Below are 16,842 nucleotides of genomic sequence, written 5' to 3'. Positions count from 1 at the left end.
CTGACTCCACAGCCTATCCCTTGCGTCTCCCGTCATATCGGACCGGCCTAGTAGTTGCAGTTGCTGGATTCTGACCACACAAAATATAAATAGAAGATTTAGTATGGGAATTAATTGAAAATTCAAGTATGAAAATTCACTGTCTTCTGTCTCTGAACAAGGATCTCAGCCTCCAGCTGACTCCATAGTCAGTCTCTCGCGTCTCCTGTCTTATCGGACCGATCTATCAGTGCAGTTGTTGGATTCTGGAGGGGAGATTAAGAATGAAAGTTTACAAATATATAAATAACATATTTAGCATTAAAATGCATTGATTTATGAGAATAGAATTATATGAATTCAAAATTATTTAGTGGCCAAAGAATTCATTACTAAGGACTTTTAGTAGTAGAATTCTAGGAGAGTTGGGCCTACATTACTTTCATTTACTTCTTATATTAATCAAATTTCACATAATGATTATCTGTTAGTGTTGAATCTGCTGAATCTACTGATGAATCTACTCAATATTAGACATCGGTCATATCAATGATATGATGTTCATTATCATTATGGTCAAGATTACAACCATTATGGTCATGTGGATAAAAATCCCGATGATTATGATCTTGGTGATTATCATTATGATTATCTTATCATCATATTATAAAGTTAGTGGGAATGATAGAATCAATGAAATTTTAATCAAATGCAATAATTATTGATTATTGAATGGGCCAGTTGCACAACAGCCTGTTGAATTTTAACCGTGATCAATTACCACGAGAGCCAGAGGTGACTTCTCTTCTATGATGCCTTCTCTGATTGGTTCAAGACAATTAATCATGGTTAAATTTAACAAGATTTTGTGCAACCGAACCACACACTTGCCGATTCTATCTTACTATCGCCTTCTTCAAAGGATTGATGTGATCAGAGTTATTCTGGTAAATCTGATGTAATTCTATTCCTGTAAATATTGCTCTTGTTAATATGATCAAATATTTCTTATTCGAAAATTCGACTGAGTCATTGTCAATATTGTAGAACTGTTCCATAATTGAATAAAAACACACATATGTTGTCAAATCCTACACAGTTTTTGTAGTAACTGTGTAGAGAATTTGACAACATATGTGTGTTTTTATTCAAACCAAATCAAATTTTATTCACCAATTAACAACAGTTTTACATGAGAATGAATAAATAATTTGTAGTTAAATAATTGGCGTGGCTAGAAAAAGAAACCTTGTGCTCTAGCCACGAGTTCAAAACATTCCTTACCTATATTTAAACATGATTTTAGAATTAATACAGCTCTTTATAAAATAATCCAGACCAGTACAATACAGATAGACAAATAAAAAAAAAATCATATACTTAATGTAATATAATATAACCAAGATACTTCAAATATTTTAAATAGCACTAGAATTTCAAAATAGACTAGTGGACATTTGCATACTTTCTTACATTCAATTTCTTATTCACAAAGGAAATATATTTTCTCTTGATTTCGGTCTGACAATATATTCTCATAATTGAGAAACAATATAAATGTACTTTGGTAGTACATTATGTTTCTTCATTGTCAAGAAACGATTTGGCAGCAGTACGGAGGTAGATAAGGGTAGAGCTATCTTTTTTGGCTTATGACAGACACTGATAGCAAACCAATGTCTGTGATAGTCAGTGTCCATGTGAACCAAACCAGAACCAAACAAAAAAATGAACCAAACCAAACCATGCAAACCAGTGTCCATGTTAGTTAGATTCTGACTTGATAACCTTAATCTCACTCTCGCTATAGATTAATATCGTATCCCCGAAATTCATAAGCTGACGTATAGCCAGCTGTAAAATATAACACGATCATTTTAGAGAATGCGTTCTGTTTATCAATGAATAAAAATAACGAGCGAAGCTCAGTGCCCCGATATTAGTCTCTTTTATTATTATATATTATTCATATTTTTTTATTGAAGGCAAATCCCGTAATTATTATTCTATTGTTTGTTTAAAAGTTTTCTTAATATTATTTTATTTAATTTTCGAGTTTCATTTTAATAAAAATCGATTACTTAGTTCTCCAAAATATAATCTGTTTTGGTTATTCTTTTAAAATATAGTTCCTTTCTCATGAGTTATAGAGTTAGATCAATTTAACCTCTCGCAAGCCAAGCGATTCCCCCATTATAAATTGTTACCATAATGTCTAGTGTTGTTCTCACAACCCTATAATACCAGCTCAATACCATACCTAATATAACCCCAATTACCAATATTAATTACCCTATTACAATGTCTATTGATTGAATGGGGTGCATTCACCGATCAACCCTGAAATCATTGATTGAATAATAATAGCTGGTCAACCTTCTGGAAATATATATTAGTTAATAGAAAATAGGTGATTACCTTCCAGCCAACTCCTTGTCCAGGTACCTAGCAGCCAGTCTTGCTCCGCACACTTCAGCCTGGAGTCCGACCACTGTGTTCCTCAGAGACTCATTCTCCAGTTCCAGCTGAGCTTTCCAGTTTTCCAGCGACATCACTAGGTTATCCATGTTCACACCTGCAATCAGATAATGAGAAAAATTATTTCAAGTAATGTTAAAAGTGAGAAAAGTACATGATGACTTCACAATAATTATCAGACATTATTACTATGAGAATTCCAGTGACATTACTTGATTGTTCATGTTTACACCTGCAATAAGATTGAGGAAAAATTATTTTAAGTAATGTTAGTTAGGAAAATAGATGACTTGACAAATACAACTGATTACAAATGAAATAGACAACTTCAATAGCCTGTACAAAATTAAACAGGTGTATTTCAACATAGTAAGTGATATAGGTTTGTAGGGAATTTCTTAAAGTTTATGTTGGTAGAACTGTTGCTGGCTATTGTTGGCTGCTCCGTGTTACAACAGCCAGTTTAGTTTAGCAATATGGCCGCTACTCAAGTGGAGAAAGCTTATTGTGTTCTTGAATTAGCCAAAACAAACTCTGTTACTGTTGTGCAACGTCATTTCAGAACAAAATACGGTAAACCACCACCAACAAGGCAATCAATTTATGACTGGTATGAACGTTTTGAAAGCAGTGGATGTGTGTGTAAGAAGAAGAGTACTGGAAGACCTTCTGTTACAGAAGAAAAAATTGATAGTGCTCGTGATGTTTTTGTACGAAGTCCAGAAAAATCGACTAGATCAGCGAGTTTAGAATTGCAAATTCCTCAACCTACTGTGTGGAAAATTCTGCGGAAACGTTTGAAAATGACACCTTATAAATTGCAGTTAGTACAAAGTTTAAATGACAATGATAAAGTTGTACGTAAACATTTTTTCAAGAGATGCAACATTGTCTTGAAATGACGACACATTGTTTAATCGCCTAATTTTCAGTGATGAATGCACTTTTCACATTAGTGGAAAAGTTAACAGACATAATGTACGAGTATGGGGAACAGAAAACCCAAGGGAGACTGTACAGCATATACGCGATTCTCCTAAAGTGAACGTGTTTTGCGCTTTATCTTGTGAAAAGGTTTACGGGCCTTTCTTCTTCCAAGAACCATCAGTAACCGGAAGAATTTATCTGGACATGTTAACCGAATGGTTAATGCCTCAACTCCATGAAGATAGTTGTAACTTCATTTTTGTACAAGATGGAGCTCCGCCTCACTGGTACTCAGACGTCAGAGGGTATCTGGATGAACATCTTCCTAGACGATGGATCGGCCGTGCAAGTGAGGAAAATGTTGTGTTTCAGCCGTGGCCACCTCGTAGTCCGGACCTAACGCCCTGCGACTTTTTCTTGTGGGGCTATGTAAAAGACAGAGTTTTCGTACCACCGCTTCCTGTTGATATCGATGATCTTAAACAACGAATCACAAATGCTCTTGCTACAGTTAACCGTGAGATGCTTAGTCGTGTGAGGTCAGAATTTGACTACCGTGTTGATATCTGTCGTGTTGCAAATGGTGCACACATTGAACATCTGTAAATTTTCAATAAAAACTTCAAGAATTCTTCTATGTAATCATTGGTGACGATGCGGAGCTAGAAAAGAATAGTTCTATCTGTTTTGTCGAATGATAGACAAGGATAGCAACAACAATGTTAATCGAATACTACCATTATAACGTACTTCTTCTTCTTTTACTACTACTACTTCTTTTTCTGCTTCCCCTTCGTCTTTCTGAAATCTTGTCAGATTGAGAACTTTACAAAATGAAAACATGACATACTAGAAACACTACGCACTGGAACCTTGACAAACTTGAAACTTCACCTACTGAAAACGTTATAAACTGAAAACTTAACGTACTGAAAACTTGATTAACTGATAATTAGACGAACTGAAAACTTGATCCACCTTGCGAGTGGGCGACCTCTCTATTAGTCCCTGTTGCAGCTAACCCTGTATGTTGATCTTGACATCTTGTATAGTATTATATTAAGCGAGTAATTTCTGTATATCTGTTTATATTTTTATATCTAGTTAACTGGTTATTTTTATATCTGGTTATTTATGTTCAACGAATCTCGAGAACGACTCTAACGATTTTCACGAAATTTGGAACATAGTAGGTTTATGATATAAAAATTCGATTGCACTAGGTCTCATCCTTGGGAAAACTCGCTGAACGACATTAAAAGGATAATTCATCCTTGGCTGAAACAGCTGAGACTTTCGTCTTCTGTGGATAGTAAAAATTGAGCGAGTGATTCTGTGGAAAATCAAAATACCGCATCCCCGAAATTCATAAGCTGACGTATAGCCAGCTGTGGAATATAAACACGATCATTTTAGAGAATGTGTTCTGTTTATCAATAAATAAAAATAACGAGCGAAGCTCGGTGCCCCGATATAAGTCTCTGAAGGTGGAAATAATATCTTGACTTTATCTGATACTAATACTGATCTATGAGAATATTCTACCTGAAATGACAGCCTTGTGTGTGGGCGACCTCTCGACCAATCCCTGTTGCAGCTTGGCCTGTATGTTAGCATTGACGTTTGCATTGTGATGACCTGGCAGCTGCTGCAGCTGAGTGGTGTGCAACGATACCAACACTGCATGCAGCTCCTCTTCCACTGCCTGGCTGCGCGTCTTTGTCTCCACCGCCTCTGTGCGCATGTGCACCAATTCTGCCTGAAAACAAAACACAACTCTGTTAGAAAAATGGTGAAATAATAATCGAAATATCCTATACAATAAAACAAGCAATTTCTGTTTATATGTTCATATGTTTATAAGTTTAGATGTTTAGATGTTTAAATGTTCAAATGTTTGTATTTCACCGGATCTCGAAAACGGCTCTAACGATTCTCACGAAATTCAGAACATAGTAGGTTTATAATATAAAAATTCGATTGCACTAGGTCTCATCCCTGGGAAAACTCGCTGAAGGACATTAAAAGGATAATTATTATTCATCCTTGGAAAAACAGCTGATAATTATTTCGTCGTCTGTTGCTGATGGAAGTGAGTGAGCGAGTTCATGTATGTGGGACTGTGTCAAAATTATGACACAGCTGTTGAACTTTTGTAATCATTCAATCAGGTACTTAGTGCCGGTTGCAAAAAATCCGGGTTGTTTTCAATCCTGATTAATTCCAGTAGATCCATCTTTTTGAAATGGTCTTCTCGGATTTGGTTCACGTAAAATTAATCAGGAATAAAATTTAACCGGCTTTTGTGCAACCGGGCCTTTGTGAGGGAAATTTTTGCATTCCTAACTCAATTTACTGAGATTAGATAGAACATTTTTGTATGAACTATGAATGTTATTATAATTTCTTCTTTGGTAATAAATTTTTTATGCCTTTCTACTCCAGAGCGAAACTCGGTCCCCGATATTTACAGTGGACTTGATAAGCAAAGAAAGATATTCCTAGATCACAACTAATAACGGCCACAACAATATAAACCAGAAATCTAGCACCAGAAACTCACTGACCCAATAGGCCTACTAAAGCTTGTAAACATCTGTTTTGCCAAGCTGAGTCTCAGTATATAACCGCAGTATATACTATGTGAAGTATATTAGTAAATAGATGTAGTAAATAGCATTATATGTAAAGTATATAATGGTAGATGAAGCCAGAATTGAAGTAGTATGTACCTATTATAGTATTGGGAGTGAGAAGTACGACTTTTCTCCAGATATGCATATGAGAGTGAGAGAGAGAGAGCTTCACAGAAATGTAACATAAACATATAGGCCTGCGACACATATTCTAAATTCTATGATACGTGTGTGTGGGGGCTAGTGATACCCATATCCATGTGACAGGGCGTAACCAACACTTCAAAAGCGACCTCCCTGAAAAATAATGACCCGTGTCGGCGGCGTTAAACAAATCGCTGGCATGTTTTTTTTTTATACTTCAGAATCTTCTTCAACTACTGTTTTCTGTTTTCTTACAACTTCCTAGTCTTCGCACTACTCATGCTTTTCGTTTTCTTCTCCTTCTCCTACGTATCTTCTTTTCACTCATCATACTCTTCTACTTTGCTTCTGCCCCACCACATTCTCCTCCATCTTTTCCTCCTCCTCCTCGTTCGCCTTTTTCTTCTTCTTTCTCTTTCTAGGTTCTTCTAGTCTTCTAGATTCTTCCTTCTTCTTCTTCTACTGACTCCTAACATACTGTAGTATAGCTTCTTCTCCGCCACAGCCTTCTAAATCTTCTTCTCCACCTCGTTCTCTTTCCTCTACTTTGTTCTCTTTCTTGGTTCTTCTTCTTCCTTCTCTTTCACGGTCTTCTTTTTTTCTCTTTTTTAGTTCTTCTTCTTCCTTTTCCTAGGGTGTTCTTCTTAATCTTCTTTCTCTTTCTTGGTTCTTCTTCTTCCTTCTCTTTCTCGGTTCTTCTTTTTTCTCCTTCTTTGTTCTTCTTCTTCCTTTTCCTAGGGTGTTCTTCATCTTCTTTCTCTTTCTTGGTTCTTCTTCTTCCTTCTCTTTCTAGGATCTTTTTATTCTCTTTCTTGGTACTTCTTCTTTCTTTTCCTAGGTCTTTCTTCATCTTATTTTTTTGTTCTTGTTCTTCATCTTCTCTTTATTTTCTTCTTCCTCTTATTTTCCTTCTTTTTATTCTTCTTCTTCTACTTCTACTCTTCTTCTTCTTCTGCTTGCTGTCTTGGATGGTTCTTCTTCTTGTACTCGTTCTTCTTTATCGGTTCTTTTTCTTTTTTTCTTCTCAACTTTTCCTTACTCTTTCTAATTATTGGTTCTTTTCCACATTTTTCATCTTCTTCTGCTTCGTATTTTTCTTCTTCTTCTGCTTCGTATTTTTCTTCATCATCTGCTACGTCTTCTTCTTCCTCTTTTTATTCTTTCCCTTTCTCCTTCTTTTTTCTTTCTAGATTGTACTTATTATTCTTTGTTGATTCTACTTCTTTCTGTGTTCATTTTCATATTTTTGTTCTTCTTCCTCTTCTGCTTCTTCTTTCTCGTACTTCTTTATCGGTTCTCTTTCATCTTTTCTTCTTAACTTTTCCTTATTCTTCTAAATAATTGGTTCTTTTCCACCTTTTTCTTATTTTTTCTGCTTTGTCGTTTTCTTCATCATCTTCTACGTCTTCTTCATCTTTTTATTCTTTCCCTTTCTCCTTTTTTCTTCTTTCTTTGATCTCCTTATTATTCTTTCTCGATTCTACTTCTTTCTGTGTTCATTTGCATATTGTTTTGTTGTTGTTATTCTTCTTCTTCTTCTTTTGCTTCTACTATTTCTCCTACTACTTCTTGTTCTTCATTTAGTTCATGAATACTCTCCACTTTGCCACACGCCTCCAGGTCGTCAATCTGTGATTTGTACCACTCACCACACACTAATGCAAAATGGAAATGTCAAAGATCGGAGAAAAAAGAAGTGACCGATCGGAGAATGACAAGAATGCAAGCGGAAGAGAAAAGAGATGCTGTGAGAGAGATGAGCGCAGCAGAGAGTATTAGAGAGTATAAGAGACAGGAAGAATAGAAAGAGAGAGAGAGAGAGAGAAATTAGCAGTAAAAGACACAGGAAGTAAGAGGGACAGTCATGAGAGATGGACAAAGTGAGAACATTATTTGAAGTTGAGAAGAATCAAGAAGATTGAAATAAAAATGCATAAATTAATAATAGGATGAGCAATGGAAAGACGAAGAAAATAAATGTTTTGAGCTATAGAGAGGAGAGAGACAGAAGTCGGCACACTCCCAAAAAGTGAGATCACATCTGAAACCAAGCAAACGCGTCAACAAAAATTGCTAGCAATTCTCTAACTTGCATTCTACAGATTTTTTTTATACTTTGATATCAGTTATGTTGCAATAATGGCATTCAAACATACTAGCGTAATCCAAACATTGATCCATTATACATTCAATCATTTATAAATGATTGGTTAATTTAAGTCATGACAGAGGCCCTGAAATTGATCAGACGCGACCTGAAACTTCTCACACCAGACCTTAGCCAGCCAGGTCACTTGGCATTTATTCTTTTTTTTAAGAACCAGCAGGCTTGACCCACAAATGATCCCGCCCAGAATTTTTATAAATCAAGATTGATAGGTTATTGAATGAAAAAGATTAACCAGTTTCGGTTGTTACACCATTGTCAATCTCTGATAAACTAAAACTAAATACAAGAGCAGCAGAATTTATACTTGTAGGCTAGTACTGCTATTGGTCAAGGGCATGAACGCCTGCCATTGGCCCAGCTAGACAGTCTCCTCCCACTCAACGGTGTCACAAAATGGCGGCTTAAGCAACAGACTCGCCATGATAACAAAATTTACTTTCAGTACAACATAAGAACCAAGAAAACAAGTGAAAGATAATAAAACAAATATGTAAATGGAAAAAAATGCTTACAATGTTATGATAAAACTAAATTCGTAGTGTTGTATTGGTTGAAATGAATCTTCCTTAATTACCTAAAAAAGGGAATTTTCCTTAATTACTCTTGTTATTTCTAAAGTGTCTAGAATATTCTAGAGGATATAGAATATTCTATATGAATCTGGTCATTCAAACTACTGGGAATTTTCCTTAATAATTACTCTTGTTATTTCTAAAGCCTCTAGAATATTCAAAGTTCTGCCTTTGTTATTAACATATAGAAACTCAACATTCTCCTCAACAATACTGTGAACTTGTGATTATTTTTGTTACCAAATGTTCTGTAAAGTTAGATTCCCCATTTTTTTATTTTTTAAGTGTAGTTGAGAAGTTGATATTGTGGTAATTATTCATATTAAATGAAAGAGACTAAGAAATTGTCAAAAAACCATTGATACTTAGATTTACCGGTTTCGGTTATTAGACCATTGTCAATCTCTGATAAACTAAAAACAGAAAGTTTTTTTTTTAATTATGACTCTATCATGATTTGTGGTTCAGAACATTCCTTGAACGTTGTGGTACTCTTTATCACACAAATTCACAACTACCGAAGTCCACAAATAGCTGGCACAAATCCAGGCATTTTGAGAGCATCATCCTCATCAAAATCGTTCACCAGCTAGACAGCTGGACGTCAGTCAGTCTCAGAGATGACCAAGCTAGGCCTAATCCCCCTCCCCCTGTCTTCTTCAACATCCATCACTACACCCCCCCCCCTCCGCCAACAGGAGTCAGATGCGCAATTATATTCATTATTCATAGAGTCGGTCTGATCTATTTTCGATGCTACAACGAGGTTTCTCACAAAAACCTGTCAGCATATGTAAAATGGGAAGCGATGTTGCAACTGGCACAAGGAATTATGACTGTTTCAAGTGAATTCAACTCTAAATGAGATAACGCAAACCAAGCCGCTAAAAGATACAGAGTGACCTGTGAACTCCCCTGTGTGAGAAAACGCGTGCGTGTGGCTACACAACACACAAATTTCCATAAACGGAACCATAAATAAACCTACAACAGCAATACCATAAATGTAGATATTGTAGAGGATGATCTAATCTAGTTTCTCGGGTTTTTTGCCACAACGTTTTCACTCATCCTACATGTTAATGTGTTGAGAGTCTCGTCAAGCTTTATTGATTGATTGATTCATACAATAAAACCATCATCCAAATGATAGGGAGAGAAAAAATAAGGTAACCTTGTGCTATTCCCCTCCCAAATTTATAAAAGATTACACATAGTCCCACCAAATAGGTTAAGTCTTGTATTTGTTCACTTCACAAAATTTTCAGTCCTTAATTATTTTTACAAAGTAGATTTTTTAATTTAGATGCTTCAAAACCAAACATAAAAGATATATATTTTACATTATTATTACTAAAATAGGAAATATTCACATATTAAAGAAATTGAAGGACCAAAAAACAAACTTAATTCTAAAAGCTGTCAGCATTATTTAAAGGGGATGCATTGTTGATAAGCATAAGGAATGCTGACAATTTAAAATCAATCTCACAATACCATTCATCCATAGATTGATTGAGTTTGTTATTTTTCCCAAGAATTTTCACAACATGTTACCACATATTATAGACAGGAAATAGCAGGAAACGGGGGAAAATTTAGAGGTCAGCCATGGGGAATGATCAAATCTATAAATCTATAAAATTAAGGAAAGAATCGGCTTTTACTCGTACGAAATAGAAAGTTCACGAATGACGCATCATCTCCTCTGAACTACTCAACTGATTATCTTGAAATTTTGCATACAGCATATATAAGTTCCTCATTTACCGAGGATGGTTAAAGGTCTATTTTAAACTCTCCAAGATTTCAGTAGGTCCAGTTTTCAGTTTTTCAAGTTTTTAATTAGACCCTTGCGGTGTTTACAGTCATATTTACTTCATAGAACATAATCTATAGTAAAGGAGGAATTGGCTTATAATACAGGATGGGTGAAAAGTCCGAGAACGGCTTAATATCTCATACACAAAGGTAATTTGACAGTGGGTGTGATTGGGGATCCTACTCAAATTAAAAAAAATGACTTCAAAAATCTGGTCCGCCATCTTGGATCCGCCATTTTTAATGCGACTTTACTTTTTTAAATAGGAAGGTGGTCAAATTATACATGAATTCAATACGGAATTTCAAGAAAAAATGGATGGCAAAAACCGCACATCGATATCTCAAACCGTTTAGAAGATATTCATATTATTAAGAACCTGCAGGGACTTTAGAGGTGAAGAGACTCTTTTGTGCCTGTATAAGTCACTTGTCAGAAGTGTGCTGGAGTATGGAGCTCCTATTTGGAATCCATACTCTGGGGGTCTAATTCAGGACTTGGAGAGGGTACAGAAGAGATTTTTGAGACACTTGTTCTATAAGAGATTTAGTGTCCCGTGTCCTATTGTTTTTCCTAGCAGAGAGCTATACAGAATCTTCAATATTGATCCTCTCTGTGTAAGACGTTCTGTGATTGATCTGGTGTTCTTGCACAAGTTGTTGAATGGTTCAGTTGATACACCCGAACTGTTGGCCCAGATCAATATCTATGTATCTCCAATAGCACGGAGATCTACATTCTCATTCAGAGTAAATTATAGCAGATCATTGAGTGGTTTTTTTGCTCCAATGAATCGGCTGCCCAGGCTGTTCAATACGGTTGCGGACAGAATTGACTTATTTCACCTTTCTGGAGTAGGTTTCGTCGTGAAGTTAGAGAGGCCCTACTGGATGGAAGAGTTGAACTGTCGTTCATCCATAGAGTCTGGGAGAATTAATCTTATTTCCAAGTATTATTTCATTTCACTCATTTTTCATTTTAGTATTTGGTGCAGAACTTAAGATTGTATAATCACTTCATGTAATTGCATTTTATATTAATGTATTATATTTATAATCATCATCATAAATGTTTCTACATTTAATTTCTTATTTCCAATATTAATTTGTTTAGTTGTACTTCAAATTTTCTTTGTTTTTCAAACGATTAATGTAATGGAAGCAAAATGGATCATTGTTCTGTTGCTTCCACATATTCTTGTTTTCAATAAATAAATAAATTATTAATCAATACCACTCATGTATTTCATTTCTCATTTTCATCGTATTGATTAATAATGTGAATATCATCAAAACGGTTAGATATATCGATATGCGGTTTCTGCCATTCATTTATTCTTGAAATTCCGTATCGAAATCATGTATCGTATGACCACCTTCCTATTTAAAAAGTAAAGTCGCATTCAAAATGGCGGATCCAAGATAGCGGACCAGATTTTTGAAGTCATAGTAGATTAAAGTAGTTTTTACTTTCCTTGCCCTATTACCATAGTAAGGAAAGTATTGCTTTCCAAAAAATTAAGGTACCCTAATTTCAAGTTTTCTATACGTTTCAAGGTCCCCTGAGCCCAAAATCATGATTTTTGGGTGTTGGTCTATGTGTGTGTATGTGTGTGTGTATATGTGTGTATGTCTGTGAACACAATAACTCCATTCCTAATTAACCAATTGACTTGAAATTTTAAACTTAAGGTCCTTATACCATGAGGATCCGACAATAAGAAATTCAATAAAATTCAATTCAAGATGGCGGATAATTACTGAAAAACATGTTTTTCACGGTTTTCTCGAAAACGGCTCTAACGATTTTCTTCAAATTTATACCATGTATAGCTATTTATTACCCCTATCAACTGACATGAGTCTCATTTCTGGGAAAATTGCAGGAGCTCCGTAATATTCTTGAGAAAAATGGCGGATAATGACTGAAAACCCATGTTTTTCACGGTTTTTTGGAAAATGGCTTTAACGATTCTCTTCAAATTCATACCATGGATAGCTATTCATAAGCCCTATCAACTGACATGAGTCTCATTTCTGGGAAAATTTCAGGAGCTCCGTAATATTCTTTAGAAAAATGGCGGATATTTACTAAAAAACCATGTTTTTCACAATTTTCTCAAAAATGTAAAGTAAAACTTTATAGGCCTATTTTAAGCTCTCCAAGATTTCAGTAGGTCCAGTTTTCAGCTTGTCAAGTTTATAAAAAGTACGGGTTACCTGTTAGTCTAACATGAATAATGTTTCGCATTCAACTAATCCTGACATTTTCAAGTGAATCTTACAATAAAATACTCCATAGCACTATAAAAACATAGAGGATTATCACACTGAGTAGGTGGCAAGGGTTGGCAGTGATTGATCTGAGATTAGGATAAATCCAACCATTAATTTCGACAAACCCTCTCTGACGCGCATGCGCAGACGTGGAATGTCAGTCAGTCTATTTCCAGAATGATCGAGAGCGTGGCTGAATCATCTTGAATATTAACTATAATGATAGTAATCATAATAAGCCATATCTTGAGTCATCCTGCATATGAGTAGACACATAGACGTGTGTAAATATTTATTTTTGGGCCACCCTGTTTATACTACAGCACTTTTTTCAACTGTTCTCCATCTTCATTCTCTCTTCCAACTCCTCCTTTTCTTCTTCTTCATCTTCTTTTTCCAACTCTTCCTCTTTTCCATCTTCTTCCTCTTCTGCTTCTCGTTCTCTTCTTTTTCTACTTTTTCCTCTGTTTCTTAATCTTTTTTTTCTTCTTCTTCTTCCTCATCTTGTTCTTCTTCCTCTCCTCCATCTACTTCTTCTCCATCTTCTTCTACTTCTTCGACTTCTACTTCTTCTTCTTATTCTACTTCTCCATCTTCTTCTTCTTCTTCTTCTCTTCTTCTTCTTCTTCCTCATCTTGTTCTTCTTCTCCTTTTCCATCTTCTTCTTCGCCAACTACTTCTTCTTCCTCTTCCTCTCCTCCATCTACTTCTTCTCCTTCTTCGACTTCTACTTCTTCTAATTCTACTTCTCCTTCTTCGACTTCTACTTCTTCTAATTCTACTTCTCCTTCTTCTTCTTCTTCTTCTTCCTCATCTTGTTCTTCTTCTCCTTCTCAAACTACTTCTTCTTCATTTTCTTTTTCCACCTCTTCCTCTTTTTCATCTTCTTTCTCTTTTTCATCTTCTTTTTCCTTTTCATCTTCTTTCTCTTTTTCTTCATCTTCACCATCATCTTCTTCTTCATCTACTTCTTCTCCATTTTCTTCTTCTACTTCTTGCTCTTCTCCATCTTCTTCTTTTACTTCTTCCTCTTCGACTTCTACTTCTTGTACTTCTCCACCTTCTTCTTCATCTTTTTCTTCGACTTCTACTTCTTGTACTTCTCCATCTTCTTCATTCTCTTCTTTTTTCTTGGTTCTTCTTCTTCCTGTTCTTATCTTACTTCTTCTTCATCTTCCTCTTCTTTTTCTTCTTCTTCTTCTTTTTCTTTTTCTTCGACTTCTACTTCTTGTACTTCTCCATTTTCTTCTTCTTCTTCTTCTTCTTCTTCATTCTCTTCTTTTTTTCTTGGTTCTTCTACTTCCTGTTCTTATTTTACTTCTTCTTCATCATCTTCCTCCTCTTCTTCTTCTTCTTGCTCTCCGTTCTTCCTCTTTGTATTCTTCTTCTTCTAATTCTTCTTCGACTTCTACTTCTCCATCTTCTTCATTCTCTTCTTCTTCTTCTCTCTTGGTTGTTCTTCTTCTCCCTCTTCTCATTCTCCTTTTTCTTTCTTGGTTGTTCTTCTTCTTCCTCTTCTCATTTTCCTTCTTCTTATTCTTCTTCATCATCCTCTACTTCTTTCTCTTCTCTTTCTCTATCCCTTCTTCTTCGTCTTCTTGCTATACATCTTCTTTTTCCACTTCTCTTTTTCTTCTTATTTCATTTTTCTTCGGCTTCCTGTCGGTAGGTCTTAGGTTTTTGTAACACATATCGGCAAACCCGCACACTCACACACTCACACACACTGAGACGGGCTTTTTGACGGCAAGGAATGCTGCTGAGATAAATAAATCATTGCTTGTCGGAAATACGCACTCGACTAAGTGTTTCTGATGAAATGATAGGATTTATTATTAAGTCAGGATGTGGAACTGATGGTGAGTGATTTCTAGATGAGATTTGACAAAAACGATACTGTTTATTTGAAATTCAAGAAATTGAGCCTTAATCATTTCTATAAGTTTATCTCGTATATATGTATTTTCCCAAACTCTATTTCTATAAGTATTTTGATGGAGAATTCAAGAAATCGAGCCATATTTATTCCTATGAGTTCAACTCCCAGAATCTATTTTCATAAGTTTTTCATTAGTTTGAGTTATATTTTACATAAGAAAGCTCTCCTTGGAAATAATTTGCAGACTACACAAAAACCCGGAAAGCTTTCAACATAGGACAAGTCATACACAAGAAACAGACATAACACAAGAAACAGACATAACACAAGAAACAGACATAACACAAGAAACAGACATAACACAAGAAACAGACATAACACAAGAAACAGACATAACACAAGAAACAGACATAACACAAGAAACAGACATAACACAAGAAACAGACATAACACAAGAAACAGAAACCTTCTTATCACGAACGTGGCTAGGAAGGCAATATATCAACGACACTTCAACCACCTAGCACCAAAACTCCACAATTCACTTCCTGTACACTTCAAGATAATAGAAAACTCAAGAAAATTTAAATGCGCCGTTAAAAACTGGATCACAACAACTGGAAGACATAATATAGAAAACATAATTTCGAACAATATGTGAGCTCACTCACCCAATGTATTTGCACCCCTACTCTAAATTTGTACCTAAGTATTTAGTATAATTTATAATTTTGTATTTGTACCTAAGTATTTAGTATAATTTATAATTTTGTTTCTGTTTTTGTATAGTTAAATTTTCATTTTGTTCATTTTATTTTAATGATACTGATTTATTTTAACTGAAACTGAAATTTGATTGTATTACTACTACACCTGCTCTAGAACATGGGTTTCCCATAGTTGAATAGGATAATTTCCGAAAAAATGCTATTTATTTATTTATATTTGTAGTAAATTACATATATTTTATTTTTGAATATTATGTACATTTTATTGATTGTTTAATTATAAATTAATGAAAATAAAATTTATTTGTATTGTAGTTTTGAAGGAAAATACACTGTTTGATTTACTGTACTTGAAATTCAAGACATTTTAGCAGAAATTCTACTTACTCAACAGGAAGTAATTAAGATAACTTTTTCTATTGATTCACATTCTGTAAGATTTGACCAAATTCCTTTGTATATTTTCCGATCAAATAACTTGTCTTGATTATCCGAAATTCTGTACAATCTTTTTTATTTATTTTCTGATTGAGCTTGAAGTTATGGAATTTCTTCAAATGAAAAAAAACAGAAATATGATTAGCTGAATTCGAAGAGATTTGAAATCATGTCTAGATCAAATCAAATCAAATAAAATTTTATTTTGCCACAACAAAAATAATAATCCTCAATACAAAGTTGAAAAACATATTGATCAATATTCAAATATACACGAAAAACAACTTTGTCAAAACAAAATAACATGTTTGGCGCTGCCAGCAAAACAAGATCAGTTTAAAATGTGATATTTTTGCTTGTCAGATAACATTTCTAACAAAAATGTATTACAGGAATTGAGTTGAGTTCATGTTGTATGTATTCATGATAAAGTTTGTGATAGTTGTAGGAGATTTGTTTCTTTATGGGGGATTGGCCATAGGTATAACAAACTGTGATTGGTCTGAATTCCCAACACCTGATTGGCTGTCGTTGGCATGTACACGAAATGGCGGATACAAAATGTGGAACAAAATGGCGGACTGTACTGAAAACTTCCACTTAGATATCAAAAATAAACGATACTCTTAGGCCCGGTTGCACAAGAGCCGGTTAAATTTTAACCGTGATTAATCCAACACGAGCCAATCTGAGATGGCATTTTTGATAAGAGGTCTTCTCTGATTAGTTCTCTTGGAATTAATCCCGATTAAAATTTAACCGGCTTTTGTGCAACCGGCACTAACTCTTGAGT

At 34.8% G+C, this 16,842-nt stretch overlaps 1 protein-coding gene across 5 annotated transcripts in view; it reads left to right on the top strand.

Moving 5' to 3' along the window:
• LOC111053552 (glycogen synthase kinase-3 beta) overlaps positions 1-16,842 on the top strand; it is a 210,777-nt gene that overhangs the window by 101,826 nt on the left and 92,109 nt on the right. The window lies entirely within an intron of this gene.

The sequence above is a fragment of the Nilaparvata lugens genome, chromosome 11, assembly GCF_014356525.2.
Source record: "Nilaparvata lugens isolate BPH chromosome 11, ASM1435652v1, whole genome shotgun sequence".
NCBI lineage: Eukaryota > Metazoa > Arthropoda > Insecta > Hemiptera > Delphacidae > Nilaparvata > Nilaparvata lugens.
Note: the sequence above shows the minus strand (reverse complement) of the source record. Positions and strands in the feature narration are given on the sequence as shown.